Below are 25174 nucleotides of genomic sequence, written 5' to 3'. Positions count from 1 at the left end.
GACGACCGCGTTCAGGCTGCTTTTGGCAGGCTGGCCTGTGCTAATTCTTGAACTGCACCGTAAACTGATGTCCAGATTCAATTTGTAATCTTGCATACAGATCTGCGCCAGGGACCTTGTGCTAACCTAACGGCGCGGACAGCCGCGCTGGTGCCTGCGCGGTGCCAGCGTGTGGCTGTGGCGGTCCAGTGGTTGTCAGAAAACTGTAACTGATGCCTGTTAAGCTGGTGCAGGCAGAGAACAGATACTCAGTAGTGCTTGCTTTAGTCTGATTTGGGTAAGCATTGTCATTGTGGTACTGAATTGATGTTCTCAGTGGCTGTGGTTGAAGGGGGCAGGCGCCATGTTGCATGTGGCAGTGGGACTTCGGTTGTGCAGCAGAGAAGCTCTGCGCTTTGTTTTGACTGCTCAGGTCTCAGAGTTGTTGCTATTCCTCTTGCTTATGTTTAACACAGTCCTTGTGATGCAGCTTTCCAAAAGAGGGAGGGACCAGAGAACAGCCGAATGCTCTGTGCATCCTCCTGCTGCAGCCTCTGCTGCAGCGAACGGGCTGTTGTGGTGCGTTAGTGGCCTGTGTGGATCCAGACGAGAAGTCCCGTTGCTGGACGGAAGCCACAAACAGGCTGTCTTTGTGCCTTGTTTTGCGTGGAGGAAAGCGTATGCTGTCACGTGCCAAGTTTGAAGAAATTTGGTGTTTGTTTTTCATGGGAAGTCCCCGTGTGTGACCTGACAAAACAGTTTTCTGCTGTGCAGCCTCAGAGTACCGCGGTGTGGGGGCCGTGTGAATGTGGGCTGAGCGCTGTTGCTGGAGATGGTCTCTATAAATGCTCCTTGGCTGGGTCATCTAGGAACACAAAATGCAGTCTTTCATGCTACCTGTTTGTTAGAAGGAGCTGCTGCAGCCGTGTTTTTTCCTCTGTGCTGATTTCCTCTTGGGTCAAACTGACTTTGTTGGCTTTGGAGGGTGGAGATCCAGTGCGAGAATGCCCTTGGGAACGCAGGCAGAGCCCAAACTCCTTGTGGTGGACATCTCTGAAGGTGTCGATGTCCAAGTACGAGTCCTGTCATGATGCTGGCCGTTACTGTGCAGCTCTTGTGATGTGAACCCAGTTTCTCTCTTGCTGTAGGGGTTTGTTTGCATCGCTTTTGTCAACTGAAGAATTAAACTGAAAAGACGTGCCATCTCTGAAACTGATAGCGCAGAACATACGATCTGATCTGGTGTTCGCAGCCCATCTGCTGTCAAACAGAAGATAATGTAGTAAGGTCAAAAGGCGAAATCAAGTAGAAAGCTTATTTGTTAGGGAAACAAACCGCATGCTTTTGCAAGTTGACTTTAGTAAGACTGTCCTTTTTATTAAGGTGCAATTTTGTGGGGGTGATGAAGTAAGGAATCTGAGGGATGCCGCTTTTCCCTGCTTTCTGTTAAGACACATGCAGAAGAGAGGGTAGAAGGATCCAAATTGTACAAGTCACCTGCTTGTCTACAAATACCTGAGTCCGTTTGCTCACCCATATATACAAACTTGAAAAACTGCAAAGTTTCCAAAACTTGAAAATCTGTAAAGTTTCCAAGACTGCTGCAAAAATATGCAGAAATTCAGAGGATTCTGTAAAACATCAACCTGAGGGACTGATCAGCCTAGTAGACAATACTGTTGTTCTCTGCTACTACGTATTTCAAGCGCCCAGCTACAGCTTTTCAGTATATAGGTTGGCAGAGCTGAATTGCGTGCACTTGCAGATCGTTCTCTGAGAGAAGAGTAGTACTTGGTTTAACTGGGTACAAAATGCACGTGATGTCTGAGATTGATTTCGTCATTTCACCAGTCCTTCAGAGGTCTGGTCGCTCAATCGGAAAAAATGCGGAGGATGATTTGGAGCACAGCAGGCCCTTCCTGGTGAATCTGAGAACTGGCTTTTTGCTTTTCAGCAAGGTATTGAACAAGGTAGCACTGTAGAAGGTTAAATGATTAATCAAAGCTTGTGAAATGAACTGATAGTTGAAGCTGGTAAGTTTTCTTGGTTGGGTTTTTTTTTTTGAGGGAGTTGTTTGTTGCTGTGTGTTAGGTTTTTTCGTGGTGTGGGTGTTTTTTTTTTATCCCCTAAGTATTATGACAGCTTCCTTCCCTGTTCTCAGCTGTGTCCAGGTACAAGACCTGTTTCCACTGAGGACAAGAAGCGGTGGCTGAGGTTGGTCTGTTATGTCTGTTAAATGCCTTTGCAGAGACTTCTGCGGGACAGGCGTAGTGCAGTTGGTAGCCACCGCTCTGGTGACCAAGCCGCTGTACGGCGTCCTTCTGCCACGTGACGTATCTACGTGTCTGCTCGCCAGGAAAATACCTTGGCAGTGTTTCTAGAGAAATAGACTTGTGGCTGCACAAAACTGAACAAAAGTTGGCACAAACTTTGTCACATGTTAATGGAGAACCGCAGTTTTCTTTGCTACTTACTCATATGCATCTCTTATTGACCACAGCACTTGGATGTATTTTTCCTGCATTTTTTCAAGTTTTTTTTTTTTTTTTAAGGACTTTACTGTAAAGTCAGCAATAGCTCTGCAAATGTGAACTCTGTTTTGGCCCAGTGTGGGTTGTATCCTCTGACATCTATTCTTCTGGATGTTCTAGTGAACTGAAAGTTGCCTTAAACTCCTCTTGGGAATCTGTAAGAGACAAATGGAGGCCTCCCAAATGGAAGCTTAAAAAAATCATTCTGATATGGCAATAGAATTTGGAAAGGATGAGGTGGCAGAGTAATCCACTTTAATTGCTGTAGCAAACCGACAGACTACAGCATCTGCCCTGCTTTCAATCACAGTAATCCAATTATTTGCCTGCCATTTTAAAAACTAATTTCCAAGTCATAGCCTGTGTTCCTGCTAGGAACTTTAACCTCTTAAAGGCATCAAAATCCCTGCGAGTTATTAGACATACACAGACCTGCTGCTTTGGATGTGCAGTTGTGCTTGCCGTGGCTGGAGCTCAGTAAGCTCGTTTGCCAGCTTCGTAGCTGATCCACAGGGTTGACGATGCGATGCTGTGCTAAGGTGTGGTTAATTTTACTGGTATTAGTACAACTTTTTTTAAAAGATACCTGAGGGGGCTGGCTCTTGGCTTGAGGGTAGCGGAGTCCGTCTGTCCCAAAGCATCAATGCACTTGGCAGAATCTTGGAGTGTTATTTCCCCCCTGCAAAGCAGGGTGGTGGGCGCGAGCACCCAGCTCAGCAGTGCAACACGGAAGAGGAAATGGCGAGCAGCGGTGCCAGGCGGGGAATCCCCGCCAGCTGCAGAGCATCGCAGCCCTGCCCGTGAGTGCCTCTCGCAGCAAGCTCAGAGCCGGAGGTTTGGGCAACTGTTCACCTTGTTCTGTGTTCCAGTAGAAAAATTCAGTGCCACTGAAGGATCTCAAACATGTTTTCTTTATTTCTATTCTTATTTAAAACAATAAATGCAGTTTAGGTATTAATTTTAATACAGAGCTGAGATATACTTTTGCTTGGTCTCTCTCATTAACTTTATTTTAGCATGGAAGGATTTAAAGGTATCGTGCAGACTTCCTTGAGTGAGCTCGTCTCTAAAGCTGCAAAAGCATTGTAACGGCTTTTCTGCAAAAGTTGTGGTCTCCTTTCACATCAGCTGAGAAATGTAGATGTGCAAGCATGTCTTGAGCATTTTTTTTTTTTGTGCAAGGCTTTTCCGAGTGAGAATGTTTGAGAACAAAAGCCAGTTTTGTTTCCAGGATATGGTCTTTGCAGCATCTGCAGAAGATAGTTAAAATGAACCTATCCATTGTGTAGTAACTAGCACATTGTCTAGTGTCCTGAAGAAATGCAATAATCATCTTATACTAAAATGTAGTTGGATTCTGGGTATCATGCAAGCTTTTTCTACAAGAAGAGGGAAATTCAGATAACTTTGTGTTTAAAACCGGTGATTCACAGTCTGCATCTCTGTGCACCGAGTGCTATTAGCATTAGCGAGTAGCACGGAGTGATAAAATCATGCTGCAGAGGGAAACTGGTGGCGAGGAGGAGTCGATATCAGTCCTACGTTTGCTGCAGGGGTTTGCATCGGGGTAGCTCTGGTTTGACCCACAGGGCTGAACCTTTGGTACTGCCTGTCGCTCTGAACTGGAAGGTGCTCCTCTGGCTTCATCCGAAGAGAATGGCTTCATCCAAAGAGAATCCATTGTCTTCTCCACTAGCTGCTCCAGAAAGTGAGCAGAAGCACGGTAAGTGGAGACAACTGAGAGCCAGCATCGTGAGTGCTCTCCTGATCAGAGTTAAAACTATAATAATGTAGACGTGACAGATGGGTGTTATTGCCCAAATATGCCAATGCTGAATGAAGATCATCCTGTGGCTTTTTGGTTCAATTCTGCATGTGCATCCGTTGCCTACAATGTATGTTAAAACACGCCAGAAGCGGATGCTTGATATATCTGTTGTCTTGGTTTTTTTTTTCTATGATTGTCAGGTTTTCTGCTTATGTAGTTAGCTTAAACTGTTTGGAGGAGTAAAAATAGAGGGCCAAGAACAGCCAAGACATTCAGTCTAATTCTTCCTGTGTCTCTAAAACATCTCTGCTGTAACCAGCTGGGGGATCTTCTCAGACATCTGATCTGAATCCATGTCCCGAATGAGGCAGCTTCAGTAGGACATATTGAAAATACTTCCACTGTTATTGAATAGCCTTTCAAATAAAATGTGAGAAATTGGATAATCATGCCTATTGCTTATGTTCTGCAGATGCTATGGAACTCTGCTTTACAGAGAAGTGGAGCAGTATTACTGTTGTGGAGTTGAGTAGAGATGAAAATTGGGAGGACTAAGCATGTAAGCTTATCACTAGATAACTGTAGCAGTAAGATTATACAATTTTTTTTTTTAAAGAAAAAGCCTCCAATGACGCAGCGTTCACTCTGTTTCAGTGCCGAAGCCAAGGGGTGGCAAGTGCTGTCTGCCAGCCTCATGTTTGGAGAGCGCGGGAGGAGATGTAAGCTGTGGAACTTGCTTTTGCAGGACGTTGTGGATGCTAAAGGCTTGCATGGACTTGTGGAAATCTGTTGCAAGTTACTAAATACCTGGAAATTCCTCTTATTTTGGAAGTCCCAAGCAGCATGGAGAATGGGAGAGCAGCCTCCTGGGATGTTGGGATGCTAGATAGTCGCACAGAACGTCCATCAAGATCTGCTATGACCCCATATGGATTCGTGTTTAAGTATTTAGTTCAACTTCAGGCCACTAGAATGGTTTCCTGCTCTTCTGTATAAACAAAAGACTTTCCTGGTGAGCTGAGGGAACTGGCCAGCATAATTGCACGTTGATTTTTGTTGTCCTGATTTTGTTGTTTGGCTGTGGTGATCGGGGAAAGCTCCTTGTGAGTGGAAAAGGGAAAATGTCACACTCGTCTTCAAGAGGGTGAGAAGGAGGATGTGGGGAAATAGGCCTGGTTATCCTTATTTGGGTCCTTGGGAAGGTATGGAACAAATACTCCTGGAAGCTGCGTTCTTGTGCATGTAGGAGAAGAATGGCTTTTTGGGGACAGCCAGTGTGGATTTACCAAAGGGAAGCTGTTGCTGAACAAGGTGATGAGATGGCTGGCTCTGTGGAGGAGGACGGAGCAGTGGATGCTGTTTACCTAGCCTTTAACATGGCTTTTGGTGTGATCTTTCCCATAGTATCCTTATGACCAAGCTGGTGAGACACAGGCTGGATAAGCAGGTGACAAGGTCAATGCTAAACTGGCTGGACAGCCAGGCACCAAGGTCTGAACAGCCATGCAGAGGTCCAGTGGCTGCTGAGTGTCAGTAGTGGCCCTTGGGTGTTCGTACTGAGGCTGATGCTGCACTGATGCTTTGTGTTGCGGTGTGTACCAGAGGTTCCTGTTGTAACGGAGAACCCTAATGCACCGATCATCAGGGCTTGCTGACTTAGACAACTGTCTGTGGGAGGTCAGGTTCATTGTCCTTCCTCTGCTTTTAGAACGAACCAGGAAAGTAGTATGTCCTATGTTGCTAAATGTGGTGTGGCCTGCTGTTCTCCTGCAGAAGTATTTCTGTGTTGTCTGTTGTAGCCATAGTGTAACACGTTTAAATGCTTATAACGTGGCTGTGACTTTATCCTATTCCCTTATAGGGGAAATGACAGCCCTGCGAAGACAATTGTTTTGGAGCTGAGTATCTTTTAGATACTGAAACGTAATCTAATTTTGTAATAGCTAAGTGTTGGCTCTCCTAAAGAAGTGCATGGTGTGATGATAAATGTGCACGATAAACTTCCTGATTCTTCTCAAATTAGCGTGAATTTATTTGCCTGGTTAAAACCAAGTATATACCAAGTATATGGACTCTGCAGATTCAGGAAGTGCACATGAAATTATTCAGCCAGATAGGTTACGTACTTACATGAGTTTTGTTTAAATTAAAAGAATTTTTTTTTCACTGAAGTATATGAAAAAAATTCAGTAGAAACAGGATTAGGGTCTGTTTGCCCCCTCTCCAGTAGGTTCAGTATGCTTTTATCTTCAGGTACATTTAACTGAAGGAACCTGAGAGCGTAAGAAAGCTCAGTCAAACTAAGGGCAACAGCTGTACCTGTTTGTAATGCTTTGACGTGAGCACAGATTTTGCTCATATATGGATAATATTTTGATTGTATGTGTTCTGCAGTAGTTCCATATACGAACATCCAAAGGAATCCTTGCTTAAATACATTTTTGCTCACTCTAGGCCAAACTGATGTGACGACTGGTTACTTCCATCCAGGAAGCCCTACTGATGTCACTGCAATGATGCAACTTCAGGGCAGGAACTGAACTTCTCTCTTTGGGGCAGATTAAAACTTTATTTTCAAGAGCACAAAATACTGCAATGCCATTGCTGGTAACTGTATGGTCTCCTAAAACTGTTTTCAGTGGCTTTATAGATATTAGACACTGTCTTTCCTTCTAATAGTTGCACTGGTTCTGCTGGAGTCTAAGTGCACTTAACTTGTGTTTTACTGGATTCTGAATTCAAAATTGATTTGATAAGATCACTTTGTAAAAATGTCCCTATTCTTTTTCTGGCAAGTCATGCAATTTGTGTTCTGCTGGGAAGAATTCTTTCTTCCCCGCTTTCCGTGTGGGGAAATTTGAATTTGCTCTTAAACCTCTTACAAGACGCAGCAGTAAACATTATCTCTTATGGCTTGCTGTTCAGAAGCTTTTTCTGAGCTCAGTCTACACTCTGTCCCAATACAGCATCCCCCCCGAGATCAACAAAACCCATTTACTCCTCTTTTCCCCTGTGTTTTCTGGCACGCGATGCACAAACAGAGCATGTTGGGGGATTTGTGGCCGCTGAAAAGCTGCGGTAAGCTGGTGTTCCTGGCAGCAGTGGCTTGTGCAATCTAAAAAGTCTTTAGCAAGTAAATGGTCAGTAATGCTCGCAGACCACTGACTACACTGATCCTGTTTCCCCGTGGCAGACAGTAGACGCTTCAGCAGAATCATATTGGAAAATGACAGTCACTTTTTCATTAAAGAGCATTTTAAACATGAAGCTTTTAGCAGACTTGGCAGATGATGCTTCAGATGGATGGAGCCTGTGTGCTGTAGCCGGGAGCACGAGCTGGGCTGGTGCACCGTCGGTCCAGTGGAATACGGTGTCCCAATATACCTCTGAGGGCTTTGCTCCGCTGTCACCTGGGACATCAGCTCTAGAGCCTGTCATTCTCGAGCTGCACTTGGAACAAGCCCGCCTGGATTTGGGCATTGCCACAACTCTGTCTTATAACTCCTTCCAGTAACTTCTGCAAAAATAATTCACAGAGCAAGGTGAAGGGTTGAAAATGGCTAATCACTGTCGTCTTGGGAGCCCGCAGGCTTTTAAGCAGGATTCCTCCAGAGTCGGCTCCAGCCGAGTACTTAGTGCATGATGCACTTTGAAAGGCACCGCAGTTTCTATTGTGTCCACTTCCGTTGCCAGTGTTTAACTTGCATCTGTCTTCAGCATTTCTTCCTCCTTGCCCACCCACCGTGGGACTGAGTGAGCGTTGAGAGGTAGCAGTCCTTCTTTAAAAGTATGTGCAGTATAAATGTAGTTCCGCTTTCTCCTATAGAGTGTTATTAAATATCAGCACACTTCTGGAAATACTGAATTCAAAGTTTACTTTGTCTTCATGTAACGTGGACATGGCTCTTCTGGTGGCAGAGGGTCAGCAAATAACTTCTTACGCAATTTGTCATGGAAATTAAATGGCACAATCTTTGCCCTCTCCCAGGTGTGCCTGTTGGTATACCAGCCAGAATTAATTCAGCTCTCCTTAACCCCCGTTGAAGGCTAGATCCCATCCTTACTGCCATGAAAACGTCAGCATTTGTTTCATGGTACTGTCACAACATCCCTTAAATTATCTTTCAGCAGCCAGTGGGCAGGAAAACATGAAACACTTTTGGTGCAGGTTGTGTGAACGACTATCTGCCATTAGAATAGTAAGGCTTAAAGGTTTCAACCAAGATTAAAGTCTTGCTGAGCTAGATAATCTCTGTTTTAAAATATTAACACACACCATCCCTTGAAAAGTCTGCTTCTCTCTCATTTAAAATCTTTAAAAGGCATCTGCAGGTCTTCAGGGTCTCTTTGCTCACCTCCTTGCAGCTGTTTCCAGCTGAACTTGCAGATCTCGGTTCTTGTTGGAAGGTTGAACACCAGAGTTGTTCAGAAAATGGCAAAGAAAATTGTCTCCTATCAGCAGTGTCATTGCAATAACGGATTTATCCTGAATCAGGAAGATTTTCATTCATGCCTAAACTTGGATGGTTTTTCTTCCACTAAATAAACATCTGTTTTGGAAAGGCAGCTGAAGTAAAAAACATCTGCGTCTTTGCATTTGACCTTCTTGCTTTGGACATACGGTGAATTAACAGCCTGAAAACTGCATGACAAGGCACACTTACAGCCCTGGTTATCAGTGGCTGTCTTAAATCTTGGACTGCCACTTGAAACATGCTTAAAATGTTGTTTTTCCTTACTTTCCTTGCAGTGAAAGTGTTTGCAGGGGGTTACCTTACCTCACCTTGCTTCTGCTGGAAGCTTTCAGCTCTCTGCAGTGCAAATATAAATTCTGCAAAAAAATGGTATTTTTTCTGACAAAGCTTTTGAGTTGTAGATGAGCACTTAACTTTGGTAACAAACTGTTTTTATTTACACGGTTCTCTGCAAATAGTGTACTTCCCTTAACCAAACAGCTAATGTACTTCAAGTGCATTTTATTTTGATGTTTCACTGAGGCTTCCTGTCTATCATTGACCTAATGTCTCCTCTAGAGCTGTATACAGCTAAATGTTTTCCAGTCTTAAAAGGAAAGAATGAGCGTTAAGGTTTCCTCTCTGCTCCAGGGACAGGAATGTGGAAAAATAATATCCTCCAAAAGAGCTGCCCTGGTCCAAGTTATCTACCTGTATCTTCCATGGTTACTTGCACGTGGAAATCCGATGGCTCCAGTTAGCCCTGACTTTCAGGGTCATCACTTTATCTTCTCATTTTGTGGGTGTTTCAAAAGCTGGAGCTGCAGTGACCTTACTGTCTTCTGCTACATCTGCACGGAAGGGAGCGATGGCCCCTTGTCTTCTGCTCCTCCTCCTGCCTTCTGTCCCCGCGGGCTTCCCACCCCTTGGCCTTTACAGTGAAGTCTTGCGAGATAGTCTTGGTGTCTTGCATGAAATCTGCTTATCCCTCTGTTTCTTTCACCAAGAAACCTCCTGCATGTGCTGTCTTGAGTTTTCTCTGCGTTTCTGGCTCGCTCTTTGCTGTGTAACTGAAGGAATATCGTGGAGCCTTGCAGTCCAAATAATGCCTTGTAGTTGTCTGGTTTGGTGCTGATGCTGCCCTAAACCACAAGTGGATCTGAAAAGGAAACGTGGGGTCCTGGGTAGTCTGCTAGTTCTGCACCGAGCGGCGGGGGGAGTTAAGAATGTGAAAGATTTGCCTTGTGCCAGCACACGTGGAGAGCGTCGGTGTTTATATGCTACTCGTACAGGAACACAGAAAAATGGAAAGGTGGGGGAGATGCAATTTCTTGGTATGAAACATATCACTTCATTTGGAAGCTTTGACTAGTGACTTGTAAAAACACCGTGTTCATGGCTTATAGGGAAGAGGCCACCTCCAGATTCAGAAGTATATCTACTTTTTTTTTTAAGCTGTATTTAAACCTCCAGTCTGTTTCAGAGACTGCTCACCAGTGCTGACACGTAGGATCTGGTGAAAAGCATTTCTGCTGCTTGCCTTCTCTACCAGTGGCAAAATGGATGAAGTGAAATGCAAAGCCTTGGTTGCAGTGTTTAAAAGAAAACAAAAAAAAACAGTGTAGCTCAGCAACCTTACCTCTCTCGTTGCTGGCTCTCCCAGCCAGATGGGAAGGTACACAGCAGCGGTTTTGGGGTAAGATAAACATGCCTGAGCACTGACTTCAGAGCAGCCACTGAGGTTTTCTGCCAGCCAGCATGAATATCTTGCCAACACTCAACAACTCTCTCTTATGGTAACAAGAGAGACTTCTGCATTTCAAGGTCTATCAAACTGTATTCGAATGAGATTGTGAGGAGCTGTAGGAGCTTCTGTTCTGAGAGATTTCTCTTGAGAAGAGAAGATCAGCTAGATGAGTATCTTCACCATCAACTCCAAATTCAAGTGAAGGTCCTTGGCGTTGATTCTCGCGTCAGGTCAGTAGGCAATGAATTTCCCATGGTGTCTCTCCTTCGGCTTTCTGACTAATGTGAAAGCTGAAATAGGAAAGAGAACTCTTTTTTCCCAGCAAGGGTAAAATCGTAAAAGGTGGTAGCTGTTTTATTACAGGAAAAAAGGTTGATAATCCTATCCTGACTCTAATTATTGGAGGGCAAATTTTAGAAGTTGAAGTAGCATGGATATTCTTCTGGTAATCTGATTTTTTTTTTTTTTAAACACTCTTAATTATTAGAAGAAGGTGGAGTTTTTAAATGATGTTTTGAATAAGTTTTTTTTCATCATCGGTAATAAATATTACTCAGTTGGTGCATGTTTTGGTGACTTCAGTTAGGCTGGTGCATTTAAACAACCTTAAGTATTGTTAGTGTAATGATGTTCATGGCTAAAGACGCTTTTCAGTTGGACATTTTGTAAATACCTGTCCAGCAGGAACAATCTGTGATGTCTTTCATCAGCGTTGTTGCTAAAAGGCTTGCTATCTCACCTCTGGCAACCAGGACTGCAAATCAAGTTGATCTTTCCAGATTATCCTTAACATGAACTCATTGACTCCATGCATCATAGCACAAGCACCTAAGGTCTAATGCACAGGGTAAAAATAGCTGCAGTGGCTTTGGCTCACAGCGTGCCCCTTGCATTTGAAAAACAGCCTGTAAATGGGTGCGTAAGATGTTGAATGGTGATCTTGCATTCAAACCTTACTGCATCAAATGGTAAAACCTAAAGAGAAGTATAGTATCCCAGGTGAAGGTTAACAAATCCATAAAACTACACCATGAAACTTGGTGATTTTGTCTGTACCACATGCTGTCATGAATGTGTGTTTCTTACTTTCCTTTTTGGACTCTCCTTACCTTGGTAGAAGGATGAATCTGGGCAGGATCCCAGGCTGGCACCCACAGGAGATGCAATTACCTGCTTCCTGCAGTCCTGTGTGATCTTTGCAAGTCAAAGGCTGGCTTACAAACTGTTCAAGCTGCTGCAGCTGCCAGATGGGGAGATGTGTGTCAGCTCTGCCCTTGCACTGGCCTCTTTCTCTAGTGCCACAGGAGCATGTGAAGCTGCTTGGCAAACTGAATCGTAAAGCTGTTCTGGTTTGGTTTTTTTTTTAATTAAAAAAAAAAAAAGGTAACATTATTTTTAGCTCGGATTAGATCCCTGATCTTGTTTACCACTTTGCCAGCGCACGTGGTTATGCAGCCTGGAGGAAGGGAGATGTGCCAAAGGTGCAGGACCATCTTTCAGCATCGGCGTGGACACTTCAGTTCGTGGAAGTTTGGTGTTTTAATAGGACATTCAGTCATTTGAGACAAATGCGGTTGCTTGGCAGTAAGTTAAGTAAAATAACTTGTCTAAGTTTAGTAGCTGGTCGTGTTGGTTTTAACATGCCCATGCTTTCATACGCAAATACTGAAAACTCTTCCTCGTAGGCCTGGTGTGCTACCTTATTCAAGCAAGAGCTGGCTTCAGTTTAGCTCTTTGCCCCATGCAGGGTGGCTGTCTGAGGACTGTTTGTTTTTGAGACTTCCTTGTTGGGCTGCTACGCACAGGTTCTGGGACTCTGACCTCTTTGGTGTTTGCTCTCCAGTTGCATTGCCATTTATTTTCTTGTTGGGAACCCCTGATCTGCACCACCTTGCTGCCTGTCTTTCACTAGCTAAATGTAGGCACGACTACAGGGCTTGCACTTATTAATTTTGTTTCCACAAATATTATTGGGAGCTTAAGACCATTTGTACTTGAAGAAAGCATATATGTGCAAAGATGACAACTCTGTAGTATCTTGCATCCGAATTCTGAGCTCTTGTGCTGTTTGGGGGAGCCAGAATGTACAGCCAGGAGCAGTTCAGCAAATCTTGCTTAGTAATTGTCTCTTGCTAATTGTGACCTTCTCATATCACTTTTAGATTACTGCTGTATAACTCCTCAGCCCTCTCAAACCTTGAGAGATAATGCAGAGGGGTCTGGTGGTTGTTTGTTTGGTTTTTTGGGTTTTTTTTTGAAAAAGGCTACTCTGTGGGTCCCCACCGGTAGACTTCTGCCCCTCTCCCATCTCATACGCACGTTATTGCTGAAGGCATGTTGTGCATAAGCCCTCACCTCAGAGGTGCTATTCCACTTTGTTTGCTGTTCTCTAAATTCAGGGATGTAAGCTCCAAGTCCAGAAGCTTTGAATTGTTTCGTAGGGATGGTCGCTTTTGGTTATGCCCACAAAAATCTATCCTAGACATCAAACGTCTTTGAGGCTGATACAATCCTGTCAAGCTTCTTTCAAACTGTTCTTTCTCCACTTAAAGCTGACTTATGAAGCATCTGGGTGGGAACTGTGGAAGTTGGTGGGAGCATGGGGTAGTCTGCAGAACGGTCACGTTGTATTTCCTTGAACAAGTTTTTCACAAATCTGGAAATGATTTATTTGAAGCAGCACTTCAGTTTTGCCTCGGCTGTATCCTCGAAACGAAACGCTCACAAATACAGACAATTTTGGAGCCAGGTTCCTGTCTCTGCTGAGTAGTGGTGTACAGCTTCTTAGATGTCTCCCTGTTCTGCCTCACCTCTCCAGTTCTGTATCTTAGCAGAAACAAGCGGTCCGCTTCCGTGGAGCTGCTGCGGCAGCGTAGCCTGGTGCCCTCCTGTGTCCTCCCCAAAGTTCACGCTGAGCTCCGAGTTCTGCAGTTGCTGAAGTGGGTCCTCGAGGTGAAACATGACTCTTGGATCTCACCTCTTCACGCTACTGTTCAAACACATTTAAAAATGGTGTGACACACTGCAGTCTCAAATGCTGCATAAAACAGTAACATGCGCTGGCATTTAATGGCATTTGGTTTCTAACAACGTGGAATTCTCCATTCCTTCTTGACCTCAATTCTGGTTAAAACCTGGAATAGCGTTTGGCTAATTGGATCAGTAGAAAAGATACTGCAATCTAGGTCAAGTCCTTCAGTCCCCCTCTTCACTCCTCTTGTTACTGCCAGAGTATTTTGCACGCTGCCTCTGCCCAGCACTCTGTTCTGTGGTGACTGACTGAGAAGAAATTTCACATACACTTTGGGTATTTTTTATAGCTGACCCACTTCTCTGTAACAGGTTTGCACTGCATAAAGATTATTTCTTGCTGAAGGAATGTATAAGGAAGTTTGCAGCTATTGCTGGCTTCTGTAGCTGCAGGTGGAATTCTCCTAGAAAGGAATGGCCAGGAGGTAAGAGGTCCACATTAGGTAGGAGGTTGTGATGTAACCTGATGAGCAGGTATTGCTGCCCGGCCCTCCAGAGCATGCAGGGGGTTGAGCTAGTAACTCTTCAAGTTGCTGTGGATTCATGGCTTTTATGAAGTTTGAACTCTATTTCCACGAAGAAGCCAAAGTGTAAGTGGCGATTACGTTTACAGCATTAGGTTTCCCAGTTTTAATTCCTTCTTTATATAAGGGAATAATCAATAGCAAGAATTCTGAAGTGCATTTTTACCAAAGCTTGCTGAAAACATTAATGGACTAAGGTGCTCTTTCTTGGAAAATCTCTTGCTTAAACCTTGATGGACAGATTGCTGTAAAAGAAAAAAAAAACACAACAAAACCAAACAACAAAAAAAACCCCCAACCACTTCAAACACAAGTTTCCATGAGGCTTTTATCCTACATAATTTTGAATACTGGCGTGATACACTGTAATATTTACATGGGCAGAACTTACTCTGATCACTTGGAGCCTTCTTAAATTGAAAAGTAGGGCCAACGCTTCCTTTTGGCAAAGGATGAGCTATGAAAGAAAACTTAACAGTATCACCCAGTAAGAGTCGTTTGTGCTGGACAGGTCTGGGGGAGGGGATGTCTTTTTTTAATTCCCTAAACAAGGGCTTCAGCTCCTGTATTCATGAATGATTCATTGCAGCCTTCTAAGGAGCTGCTTGCCTGCGGTGTAACTGCATTCTAGTGAGGTGCATGCTAATTTGGTGCTCTGAGAATGCTCTGAAGTTATTAACTAGCCTTGAGCCTTGGTACGTATGAATGAAGGTGTTGATTCATTTCATGTGATAACTGGAGTGGGTTCCCTGTCGTGATGCTCATCCTCCTTTGCCGAGTAATCAGCCCTAAACGTTCGGTTGTGTTCAGCAATTGCTACATTTCCTGAAGACCTGGGCTTGAAACTGGAGGGAGCTTGTTCCTGATGTAGTCTGCTGGAAAAGACACAGCAGTGGAAGTGTTCAAAGCCTTGTTTCCAGTTTGTGCTTTCGAACAGTGTATTTTAGTTTCTATTAGCTCTTGTCATTTTGGTATTCAAAGATGGAAAGATAGCGATGTAATGGAGACACGCGGATAACTTGGTGGTGTGGCGCTTTTGGGGTGGGGGAAATGGTCGTGTGCTGCTTCGGCAAAACTTAATATGGATGGTGTTAGTCCTTCTGAAACTTAATGTTTCTGTTTTGTCAGTAAAATACCAGACCATAATGAGAACTGTAGAAATTCTTCATACAGAAGAGTGGTGAAAGCTGAGCTGAACTGAGAAAATCCTATTCTTCCAACTTTCAAGAGCTACAAATAGCTGGGCGAGGCAGCGAGGATATTAAAAGGCAAGGGGGAAGACTTGCTGAGAGATGAGATTGAAATGGCTTTGCCAGAACTGCTTCTTTTGCTCTGCTGGTAGATGGTCAAATTCCCAGGTGCCACAGTTTTATTCTCAGTAAAATTTAGGGTCTTGCAATGTGAAACAAGTAACAGGTAATTAGGAATCGTAGATTGCTGCTGCATCAGCTTTAGCCTAATTACAGTCTGGTGGCTTTAGAGAGGAGTGAATGGGCGGTTGGCATCAGGAGAGTTTGACCTCTGGCAAGTTCCCCATGCCTTGACAGTGAAGCAGTGGTGCTATGGCACTTTGCTGGAGCACTGACGATTTAGGTGGAGTTGAGTGATACAGATACCTCTTTTTTTAGAAAGTTTCACTTAACTGTTGGAAATACTATTAATGAAAGAGTATTGACATGGGAGTAGGGCTACGTGACAGAACTTTCTGCAGATGACGCACCACGTAGCCCTAATGCATCATAAGATGAAAGACCTCCCACGTGGACATCCCTAAGGTGCGCTCTGATTTTGTTGAGCTTTCCCTTATGCAGATAAGAGGTGACATGAATATAGGTGGGGTGTACCTAGAAATGTATTTCCTGCCCTTTGATTCCCATCAGGCACACCGGTAGGTGAAAAACAAGTAGTATTGCATTGTCTACATCTGCGTTTATGGTATGAAGTAAGCCACAAAGTGTCATGTGTGCCAGGCAAAGGAGCAGTAGAAGCTCCTTGTGTTACGAAGGCGCTGTAAGTCTTCACTTGGATGTTTGGCAAGCTTGTCAAACACCGGCTTGGTGCGGCGGTAACACCATCTTTCTGATCAGCACCCACATAGTAAAGCTGGTAACTTTATCACAGGGAGTTTTTTTAAATTCAGTTGGAACAATTTCTCTTAATTCTTAGAAGTTCACTTACCTCTTCTGTCCTTCCCTCCCCACTAATCTTGCTTCAGGAAAAGGAAGGCCATGCTGTATGGATTTGCTTTGAGTCGGGCTCGCTTGCACTTGATGCCAGCCTTCAGTGAGTGGGGTTCAGCTGAGCCTGCGGGCAGCAGTCACGGCAGTTCCTGGGGTGTTTCACTTGTAAGGCTTCCTACGGCCAGTTCGCATGAGGTTTCTTTCTGCAAATGTGATATTCCACAAGCAGGGCCTGCAAAAGGATGCTTAGTTAATCTTGGAAGCAGATACGTGTTTGGTGCTGGGCTTTCTTTTGATAGTCACACTGGGGATAAATTTTTGAGAAGCATCTGTTAGCAGTGGAATGTATTCCAGTATTTCACTGGAAAGAAGTGGCTGATTCCCAACAACTTGGTCCTGTTTGGATTGTTATGTGGTGTATTGAAATGTCAGGAGAGCAGAGTGTTAGTAGCTACACGATGGTCCAGCTTTCTGGATGGAAATCCCTGCTAACCAGAGCTTTGTTGACGTTGAGCAGTCACAGCTGAGAGCAGATGGAACTGGGAAGGGGAAGAGCAGTGGTGGGCTTAGTTAATTCCCATCTTTTGTTGTCACAAGGGAATTCACTGCAGTGTCTTTATAAGCTCTAAAGGAAGAGTAATTTTGCTTTTCCTGGTAAGAAGCTATAGGAGAATAACAAACTTAAGGAACCGTAAATCTAGTCTGTGTCTTTTTAGAAAGAATCTAGATGAAATAGTGTATGTGGAAATCCTTTCTAAGCTAAGCCTGGATCTTCAGCTTCTGACTACATCTCCAAGTTACCACCCTCGCTCTTACCGGTTTTGACAATTGTAGACTAAACACAAAGGTGTAAGAATTGAGGTTCTCATTGCTTTCTTCATAAGCTGTTTTCAGTTAATCATCAGTTGATCAATATAATCCTACCCCTTTGTCTTGCTCTGTGCTCAAAGATTATCTTCCTGTGGTTTCCCTCCTCCTCTTCTGTCAAAGAATTGAAGAAAGGCATAAAATCCAAAATGGGGAGATTATCCGGTCTGTCTAGTATTGTATGAGAAGGTATCGTAACAGTTTTAACTCTGTTAAACCAAAGATGTAACTTTCTGTAACCAAAGATTTCTAGTCACTTGAGAGGCTTGGGGTGCAGTTCAGAGGAGATAAATGTCCCACTTTTTGCAGATACAGTGGCCCAAGACATTTACATTTCTCTTTACTGCGTTCATTTACATAGCATTGGTAACACTGGTCAGTTTGTGTCCGTGACGTGCGGGTCAGTGCTTGGTGTATTTTCAGAGCGAAACCTTGGCTGTACCGAAAATGTAATGGTGTGGACAGTCATCCCTCGTCTCTCTCGTTTACAAGCGTGCGTTACCTTGCAGCTCCGCCAGTGCAGCACGTGGGAATTGCTGTGGCTGTGGGGAGTTCCCGCTGAGAACAGGCTGCTGTTACATGGGGCTTAGAGCGAGAACGGCTGTTGATCTCATTTAAAAAGATTTCTAAAAATGAGGTGAAAGCTTTGATGTAGAGATGGCATTGTTTTGGTTTTGGGGTTAACAATGCTGGAAAACGCATGCCAAACTACTCCCAAAGCAGCCAACCCCGGATAATCATGTTTAGAGGTTGGTGTGTTTGTGTTTAACTTCTAAACCCCTCCTATCTGCACTTAAATGTGATGCTGATGCATCGGCACACTGATTCTTGTAAACTTCTATTACGTGAGCTCTTTGATTTTGATGGTTTCTGGCCTGTAGCTCTGTGCCGTGGCGCTGGGGTTGCCAGCCTTACCGACGGCATCACTGCTGGTCACCGCAGGTCCTCTCTGAGGTCCAGCAACTGAGATGGGGGCTGCTCCCAACTGGAGGCTGGGCCACCTGCCAGAAGATACGTGCTGGCATGCCCCCGTTCCCTGCACTTCCAACCCCATCCTCCTCCTCATCCCCATCATAGAATCACAGAAGGGTTCGGATTGGAAGGGACCTTCAAAGGCCATCTAGTCCAACCCCTCTGCCGTGGGCAGGGACATCTTCAACCAGATCAGGTTGCTCAGAGCCCCGTCCAACCTGACCTCAGGTTGCTCGGGGTCCTGTCCATCCTTCTTCCTCCTCTGTCCTGCTGGTTGGGACCTGGATGTCCTCACCACTGACTTGAGCAGCAAGATCAGATTCATGGTAGAAATATTTTCCTTTAAGGTTAAGAGGACACTTGCTTATGGGCAAATCCTTGTTGTACAAGGCGATGCTGGAAAGGCAGCTTTTTGTGTTGGGAATCCTTGAGTCTTTGCATTTCGTTCTCAAAGTCGGGAATGCTGGTAGGCAGCACGGCCAGAGCCGAGGCTTCCTCTGGATTGTGTTGCAATAGCTCGACCTGGAAGCAGAATATGAACTTTGAACTTGAGTTCAGCAAAACCATAATGAGAGATATGAGCCTTGAAGTAATTTTTATTGTCAAATTTGCTTTCCTTTTATAGTATCTCTTGCCTTGAAACATCTTCCGCTCGGGTGTTTCCCTGTGTTTATCACACATTCCAGAATCGCCCCTCTGTTTTAAAGGGATATGGTAATGACAAGGATTTCATGTAGCCAGAGCCCCAACTCTTATTATTCTATTGCTTGTCTTCAGTCTGTGGTACACCTAAACTGCCCCTCAGTTCTCTCCCCTTAGCTAAAGAAACATGTCAGGTAGCTGGTTCAACAGTTCGGATGCAATTGCAAGCTTACTTTTTTGTTCTGTAAACAGCCCGGGTAAAATGCGGGTTTGCTTATTCTGCTGTAGATTTGAGGTGTGACACAATCTTCCCCTCTTGCCAATGCTTGTAAATCGGTGATATCTGGGAAACATGGAAAACCAGAGCTGCTTTGAAGAGCAGAGGTTTTAAATGTGTTTTGTTGGAGACTTTGTTCCAGTGTGGTAGGCTGGTGCTCGTAGGGGACTCTCACTTTTCTGGGTCCACTTGATACAGCTGCCTACCTTGCTTCTGAAATGCAATGCTTTAAATTTAATTGCAGGTGATTTGAATACATTTTTCACACCATAAATACTGTAAGAATAAGAAAACTGTCTTTCTTCCAAGATGTGAAATTCTGATGATCCTTGGTTTTCTTGGAAACCTTTGCAGAAACCAGGACAGTTTCAGGGCGCGAAGCAATGCATACTATAAAATAGATAACTCTATTAATGGTTTTTGTTAACAGTGAGCCAACTAGGGTATTTCAACACCTAAGGCGGCATAATTTGAGCATCAGTGACACAATCTCAAGTATACGGTTTCACCTATGTTGAACACTGACACTTTTCAGTATTAATAGCTAGGTTCAAGTAATGAGGCTTTTTCAGTACCCAGTGTTGGCACTTGCTGGTTTGTTCTTTGGATTCATCTTGGCTAATGCTGAGCATAGCACGAAGGTAGTTTATAAATCCTGACTCTTAATTTTAAAATGTCTCTCAAATTCAGTTCTGTGGCAGATAGTAGTAGTAGTATTTATTTATTTGCACACAGTAGCTAAAAAAGGACTCGAATGGAAGATCTGATATGGGATTAAAAGGGCAGAAGAGAAAAGAGAAGGTACTTAAGGTGTATCTATTTTTTTTAAAAGTCTCTTTAATCCTTGTACCTGGTTCTTCTGGATCAGCTTGTAAAGCAGCATGGAGTTATTACTGCATCTGAAATGTGAGCTACTTTGCTTATCTAAGTAGGCTGAGAGTTAGTATTAAACAAGTTTCTTAAAGAGGATGGGATGACAACTGTTATCAAGATAGTGCAAATTAATCTTGGTCCTGTGTAGCCAAAGCTACTCGTGTTATCAGTTTCACCTGTGGTGGTGGTTGCCTAACACAAGAAACTTTGATCCTACAGTGCAGGATTAGCTAAAGTTAGCAAAACCACAGCGAGCCAAAATGGCCATGGAGCGAACGCTCCGGGTTAACGTCACTGGGCTGTTGTTGGCGTCTGCGCCCCTGCCTTAAAGGCAGCTACGGATGAAAGTGTGCCAGTTGTGTTTTGATATGTGAAGCAGTCCTGCAGTGGTGTGGCTCGTGCAGATTTAACTGTTCGTTACCCGTTTGGGATACTTGCAGAGTGTGGCATGCTGCTTGAAGTTATTTGATGGGGGGCTGCATGCCTTTGGAAAAGACGGGACTGGTGACGCAGAGTCCCCTGACCGCTCTCGGGGGTGGGTTGTCCAACCTCTTCATTTCTGGTTTGTCCTTAGATCTGGTCGGGGATCAGGTTGCACAGGAGATGTGTTTGCTTTGAGGTTTCTGGGAAGCATCTGACCACTGTAAACAAGTCTCTCAATTCTCCTGCAAACTTTCTGCTGTTAGAAGCAGCCATGGCTGCTCAGCCGGAAAAGTTGTTTTTCCAGATGAGCTTGTCTAGACCGAGTTTAAGTATCGGGCGTGTTTCCCAAATCTTGGACCCTTCTCATGATTTTGTTCTATTTAAACCATACCTAATTGCTTAGTATTCACCAGATAAAATGTTTTCAGTGATCCAAAAGCCTTTAGACAATGACCTGTTCCTGTTCATGCTTTTGCGATAATGGCGGTTTTTTCCCGTGTTAGATGTCGTCTTGAACTTGCAGGTGATGAAAGGGTTTTCAATGCTTATTTTACGGGATAGGAGTAGTGAATCTGAGGACCCTTTTCTGCAATTACACCTTACATGTCAAAGTTACAGGTAGCCACTCAGATTAAAATACATAAAACTTTTAATCTGTACTTCTGTTCCTGACCATAACTTGCTTTATTTTGTTAGACTTGCAACTTCATGTGCTCGTTTTTCCAGTATTTTGGGGTGAAGAATGAGAATGCTAAGCTTTTTGAATATTTTCCCCTTCTGCATGCTTCTGCATCCTTCTCTCCCTCCTTCCCATGTTTCCAGTTATCACAAGGGAAAGTCTGAGGTCCCCTCTTGCTGTGTACCTGGTTAGATTACCTGGATCACTACTTCCATAGATACTTTCTGAAGGCTGTTTCTATCATTTTAAGAACGTCTGTATTGTCTAATCAAATTCATCTATCACAATAGTGTCTTGACAATAGATAATAACGGATGGCTAAGGAAAATCCTTAGGAAAAAAAAGAAAAGCAAGCGTGGAGTGATTCCTTGTTTGTTTTTGTTTGGGATTTTTTTTCCCCTCAAAATATTCTCCCAGCTCTCTTTGAGTGAAGTTCCTAAACCGAAGGTGTTGACTTTGTATTAACGTCTTCTGCAAGCTTCCCATCCCTTGCCATGCATTGTTTAGCACTCACAATAGCCTGTGGAAAGTGGTTCACCGCTTGGCTTGGGAAATGTCTCCCGTGGATTTACCCTGGTCAGCTAGAAAGCACGGGGAACTTAAAATTACCTGGTGATACTTAACCTTAGTGACTAAATCAGCTTCTTTTGATCGCTTGAGGAAGGTCTATATCATAGAATCACAGAATAATTGAGGTTGGACCTCTGGAGATTGTGTAGTCCAACCGCTCTGCTGAAAGTGAGGTTCCTAGGACATTGTCCAGTCCAAGGGTAGAGACTCCACCGCTACCTTAGGCAACCTTTTCCAGTGTTTGACCACTGTCAGAGTAATAATTAAAAAAAAAAAAACCACAACAGAAAAAACCCCAAACACCACCACCCTCAACTTGTGCCCGTTACCTCATGTCCTTTCAGTGGATACCACTGAAGAGTCCTCTTGGTTTTCTTTACAACCTCCTATCAGGTGCTTACACACACTGATAAGATCCCCTTGGGCCTTGTCTTCTCCAGGCTAAACAATCCCAGGTCTTTCAGTCCCTCTCCTATAAAAGGTGCTTCAGTCCCTTTAAATGATCGTTGTTGCCATGTGCTGGGCTTCTTCCAGTCCGTCTCTGTCTTGAACTGGGGAGCCCGGGGCCGGACACCGCACTTCAGATACCGCCTCACCAGCGCTGAGCAGAGAGGAAGGCTCACCTCCATCGACCCGCTGTCAGCGTTCTGCCTCATGCAGCCAGGGGTTCGCTGCCGGCTCGTGGTCAACAAGGGGTTGTTCCTCCCCAGCTGCAGGACTTGGCATTTCGCTGCGGACTTGACGTGAGGTTCTGCCTGTTTCTCCAGCCTGTCAAGGTCCCTCTGGATGGCTGCACAGCCATCTTGTGCACCAGCCATTCCTCCTGGTTTTGTATTGTTTGTGAACTCGTTGAGGGCGCACTCTGTGCGGTCATCTGGTCATTAATGGAAAACAGTCTTGGACCCAGTAGCAACCCCGAAGTTTTGAAGTTTTTTTTTTTTACTACTTGTTGCCAAATAGCAGATAATAGCAGGTAATCATGTCTATGAAGACTATTTAAAAATCTTTCCTCAGTAGACTTTGGCCAGAGCTTTGTTTGTTTGTTTTTGGTAAGCAAAGCAACACCTTAAGTCTCAAGCTATATTGTTAGCAGCAATAAAGACAATGCAGTTTGTCTTTACTGGTGTATTGGGGGGTGGGGAGAGGGGCAAAGTAAAGTTTCTCATCCATCTGTTGACCATCTGGGGTCAAGAGTCAACGAGGGGTCTAGATGTTGGGAGCTCAGTCTTCTCTCCCAGCAGACAAGCAGCCTTTTTGGCTACATGTGTGTTCATGAGTAAGTGTCTTGAGATACAGATTTGCATTATTTTGAAGTCAGCGTTAACGGTTAACCTGGAGTTACAAACACTTTTCTTGTGCATTGAGGATAGGCCATTTTGTATTGATCTGTTTTTGCAGTACCAGACTTGTGGCACTACATTAGTGGCTCTGGCGAAATGCCACGGTTCTATATTTGGAAGCCACCCGAGAGTCATGTCCTCAGATGAATATTCTTGTACATCCAGCCCAATGGAAAATAAATTGGAGTTTGCAGTGTGATCTGGCAGGTAAAACTATCTTTCAAGGATACTGATAGACAAAAAATGTAAGGAATCTCTGAGCAGAATCTCAGATGAATTAACTCAGTAAAGTCTATGTTGGATGCTTGATGCTATTTTGTAGTTAACCATGCAGAACTGTAAACTTCCTTTGCAAGACCAACACCACGTGGTGATCCTCAGTTGCCTTTTGACAATTCTGTTCTATGTTCTTTGCTCTTCTAGGCTTTCTGTTCAGAAACAGCACGTTCAGGCTGGGGAGAGAAAACAAGCGGCTCAAATCCTATCGACAGCTTGCTTCAAGGGTGCTCACAGCTGTGTCACCCTTCAATCAGTCATCTTTCATTCAGTGCCGTATTTGTTGCAGCCTAGTGTCACTCAGGTACTCACGCGTATTCTTGAAGATGGGTAACTGCAGGCAAGAAAAAAAATAATGTGGCTCTCCTTACTAATCCGTTTTAACCTGTCATCTTCCTGGTCTCTCGTGTGTTCTTTGGTGTAATCTTACAAAAGAAAGTTCACCTCAACACCAGGACCTTCAACACCATCAAGCTGAGCTAGAAAAAGTATCTGTTAGTCATAGCAGACTACTTCACTTCTTCAGTCGGCACAGCAATGGTGGTGACACCGTAGCATGTCGGTCCCTGCACCAGCTGCACGCCCCACCACCCGTACGTGAGAGCCTTGTCCCAGACAGCACGTAGGAGGGTGCAGCCACCCAGGTCCAAGACTGCAGGGAGTGCCTGGTGCTCCTCCTGGAGGCCAGGGTTGAAGATGACGGCAGCTTCACCAGTGGAGCATGGGCTCTGCTGGGTGAACCACCTGTGGGGGGGAGGTGAGCAGACTATGCAGCACTAGGGAGGACAAATGGGAGATCAGGTGGTTAATTGCAGAGATGCTGCAGGGTAACAGCCCAAGCCCCACACTACTCAAGAGACGATAAAAAAGCTGCATTCCAGTGTCGGGGCAGTGTTGAAAGTGGAAGGTTTTGTTACTTCCAGCAGCAAAAAGACTTGCTCTGCAGTCTTTTGGATGGAGACAAATATAGGATTCTGGCAACACAAGAGGAGCAGTCAGGTCTGGCAAATTTTGGGCTGGTTGTGCGTGGTGTATGGGTATGACCCAGTGCCACTAAAAGAAAGAAGCTGGTGATAATGGCTGGAGACTTCCTTCAGTGAAGGATTGAGGTACCCATCCACTGAGCAGACTTGCTGTCTTGAAGTCTGTTGCTTGCTGGCAGGTTGGATCCAGGATGTTATGAGAAGTTGGTAGGGTTCTTCTGTTCAGTGGACTACTGCCTCTTGCCACTCGTGCATGCAGGCACCTATAGGATCATAGGATAATCTGGATGGGGGAGACCTCAGGAGCTCTCTAATCCAACTTTCCCCTCAAAGCAGGGTCAACTTGAGGTTAGACCACCTTGCTTTGGGCTTTATCCAGTCAGGTCTTGATGAAAACCTCCAAGGATGGAAATAGCACAGCCTGTTCCATTTCTTGACTGTCCTCATCATGAAAATGTTATTTCTTATACTCACTTGTCACGTCCCTTATTTCAGCTTTTTCCCAGTGTGTCTCATCCTTCCGCTAGGCACCACGGTGAAGAGTCTGGCTCCATTTTTATAACCACCTCATACGTACTGGAAGACTCTACAATGTCTTACCCTCAATCTTTCTTTCAGCTTTCTTCAGCCGAGGCTGAAGAAGTCCTTTATCCCATAGCTTTGTTTTACAGGGGAAGTGGACCAGCTCCGTGAGCATCTTGGGAGCCCACTGCTAACATTCCCTTTCCTTTCCCCTTCTTCCCTCCAATTTATCAGCATTGTCTCTATATTGGAAAAGGAAAAAGATCTCCCAAAGGGGAGACCTTGAGCAGATCAAAGGTCATTGCCAGGCCTTGGGAGCAAGTTTGAGAGGTCTGGGAGAAATACATAGAAGCATCCTGTGGGCATGCAAGGATATAATTAGAAAAGCTTTTCTTCCTTTCTGCTCTTAATGATGAGATTCTCTGGCCAAACACAGTATTGGCTTGCGTTGCGGTTGTGCCTAGTGAAAAATTAATGAAATGTGTTGTTGCTGCTCTAGGAATGAGCGAGATGGGACTTGTCAAGAGCACATCCATG

The 25174-nt window shown here is 44.4% G+C and overlaps 1 protein-coding gene and 1 long non-coding RNA gene across 4 annotated transcripts in view; both read left to right on the top strand.

Moving 5' to 3' along the window:
* ASXL2 (ASXL transcriptional regulator 2) overlaps positions 1 to 25174 on the top strand; it is a 125451-nt gene that overhangs the window by 1751 nt on the left and 98526 nt on the right. The gene's annotated exons all lie outside the window — the stretch shown is intronic.
* On the top strand, positions 7 to 24198 carry LOC142079996 (uncharacterized). The gene is made up of 2 exons (XR_012672833.1): positions 7 to 5480; positions 5683 to 24198. It is a non-coding gene; the product is annotated as an uncharacterized LOC142079996 (long non-coding RNA).

The sequence above is a fragment of the Calonectris borealis genome, chromosome 3 (assembly GCF_964195595.1).
Source record: "Calonectris borealis chromosome 3, bCalBor7.hap1.2, whole genome shotgun sequence".
Classification (NCBI taxonomy): Eukaryota; Metazoa; Chordata; class Aves; order Procellariiformes; family Procellariidae; genus Calonectris; species Calonectris borealis.
This window is presented reverse-complemented; position numbering and strand designations above follow the sequence as displayed.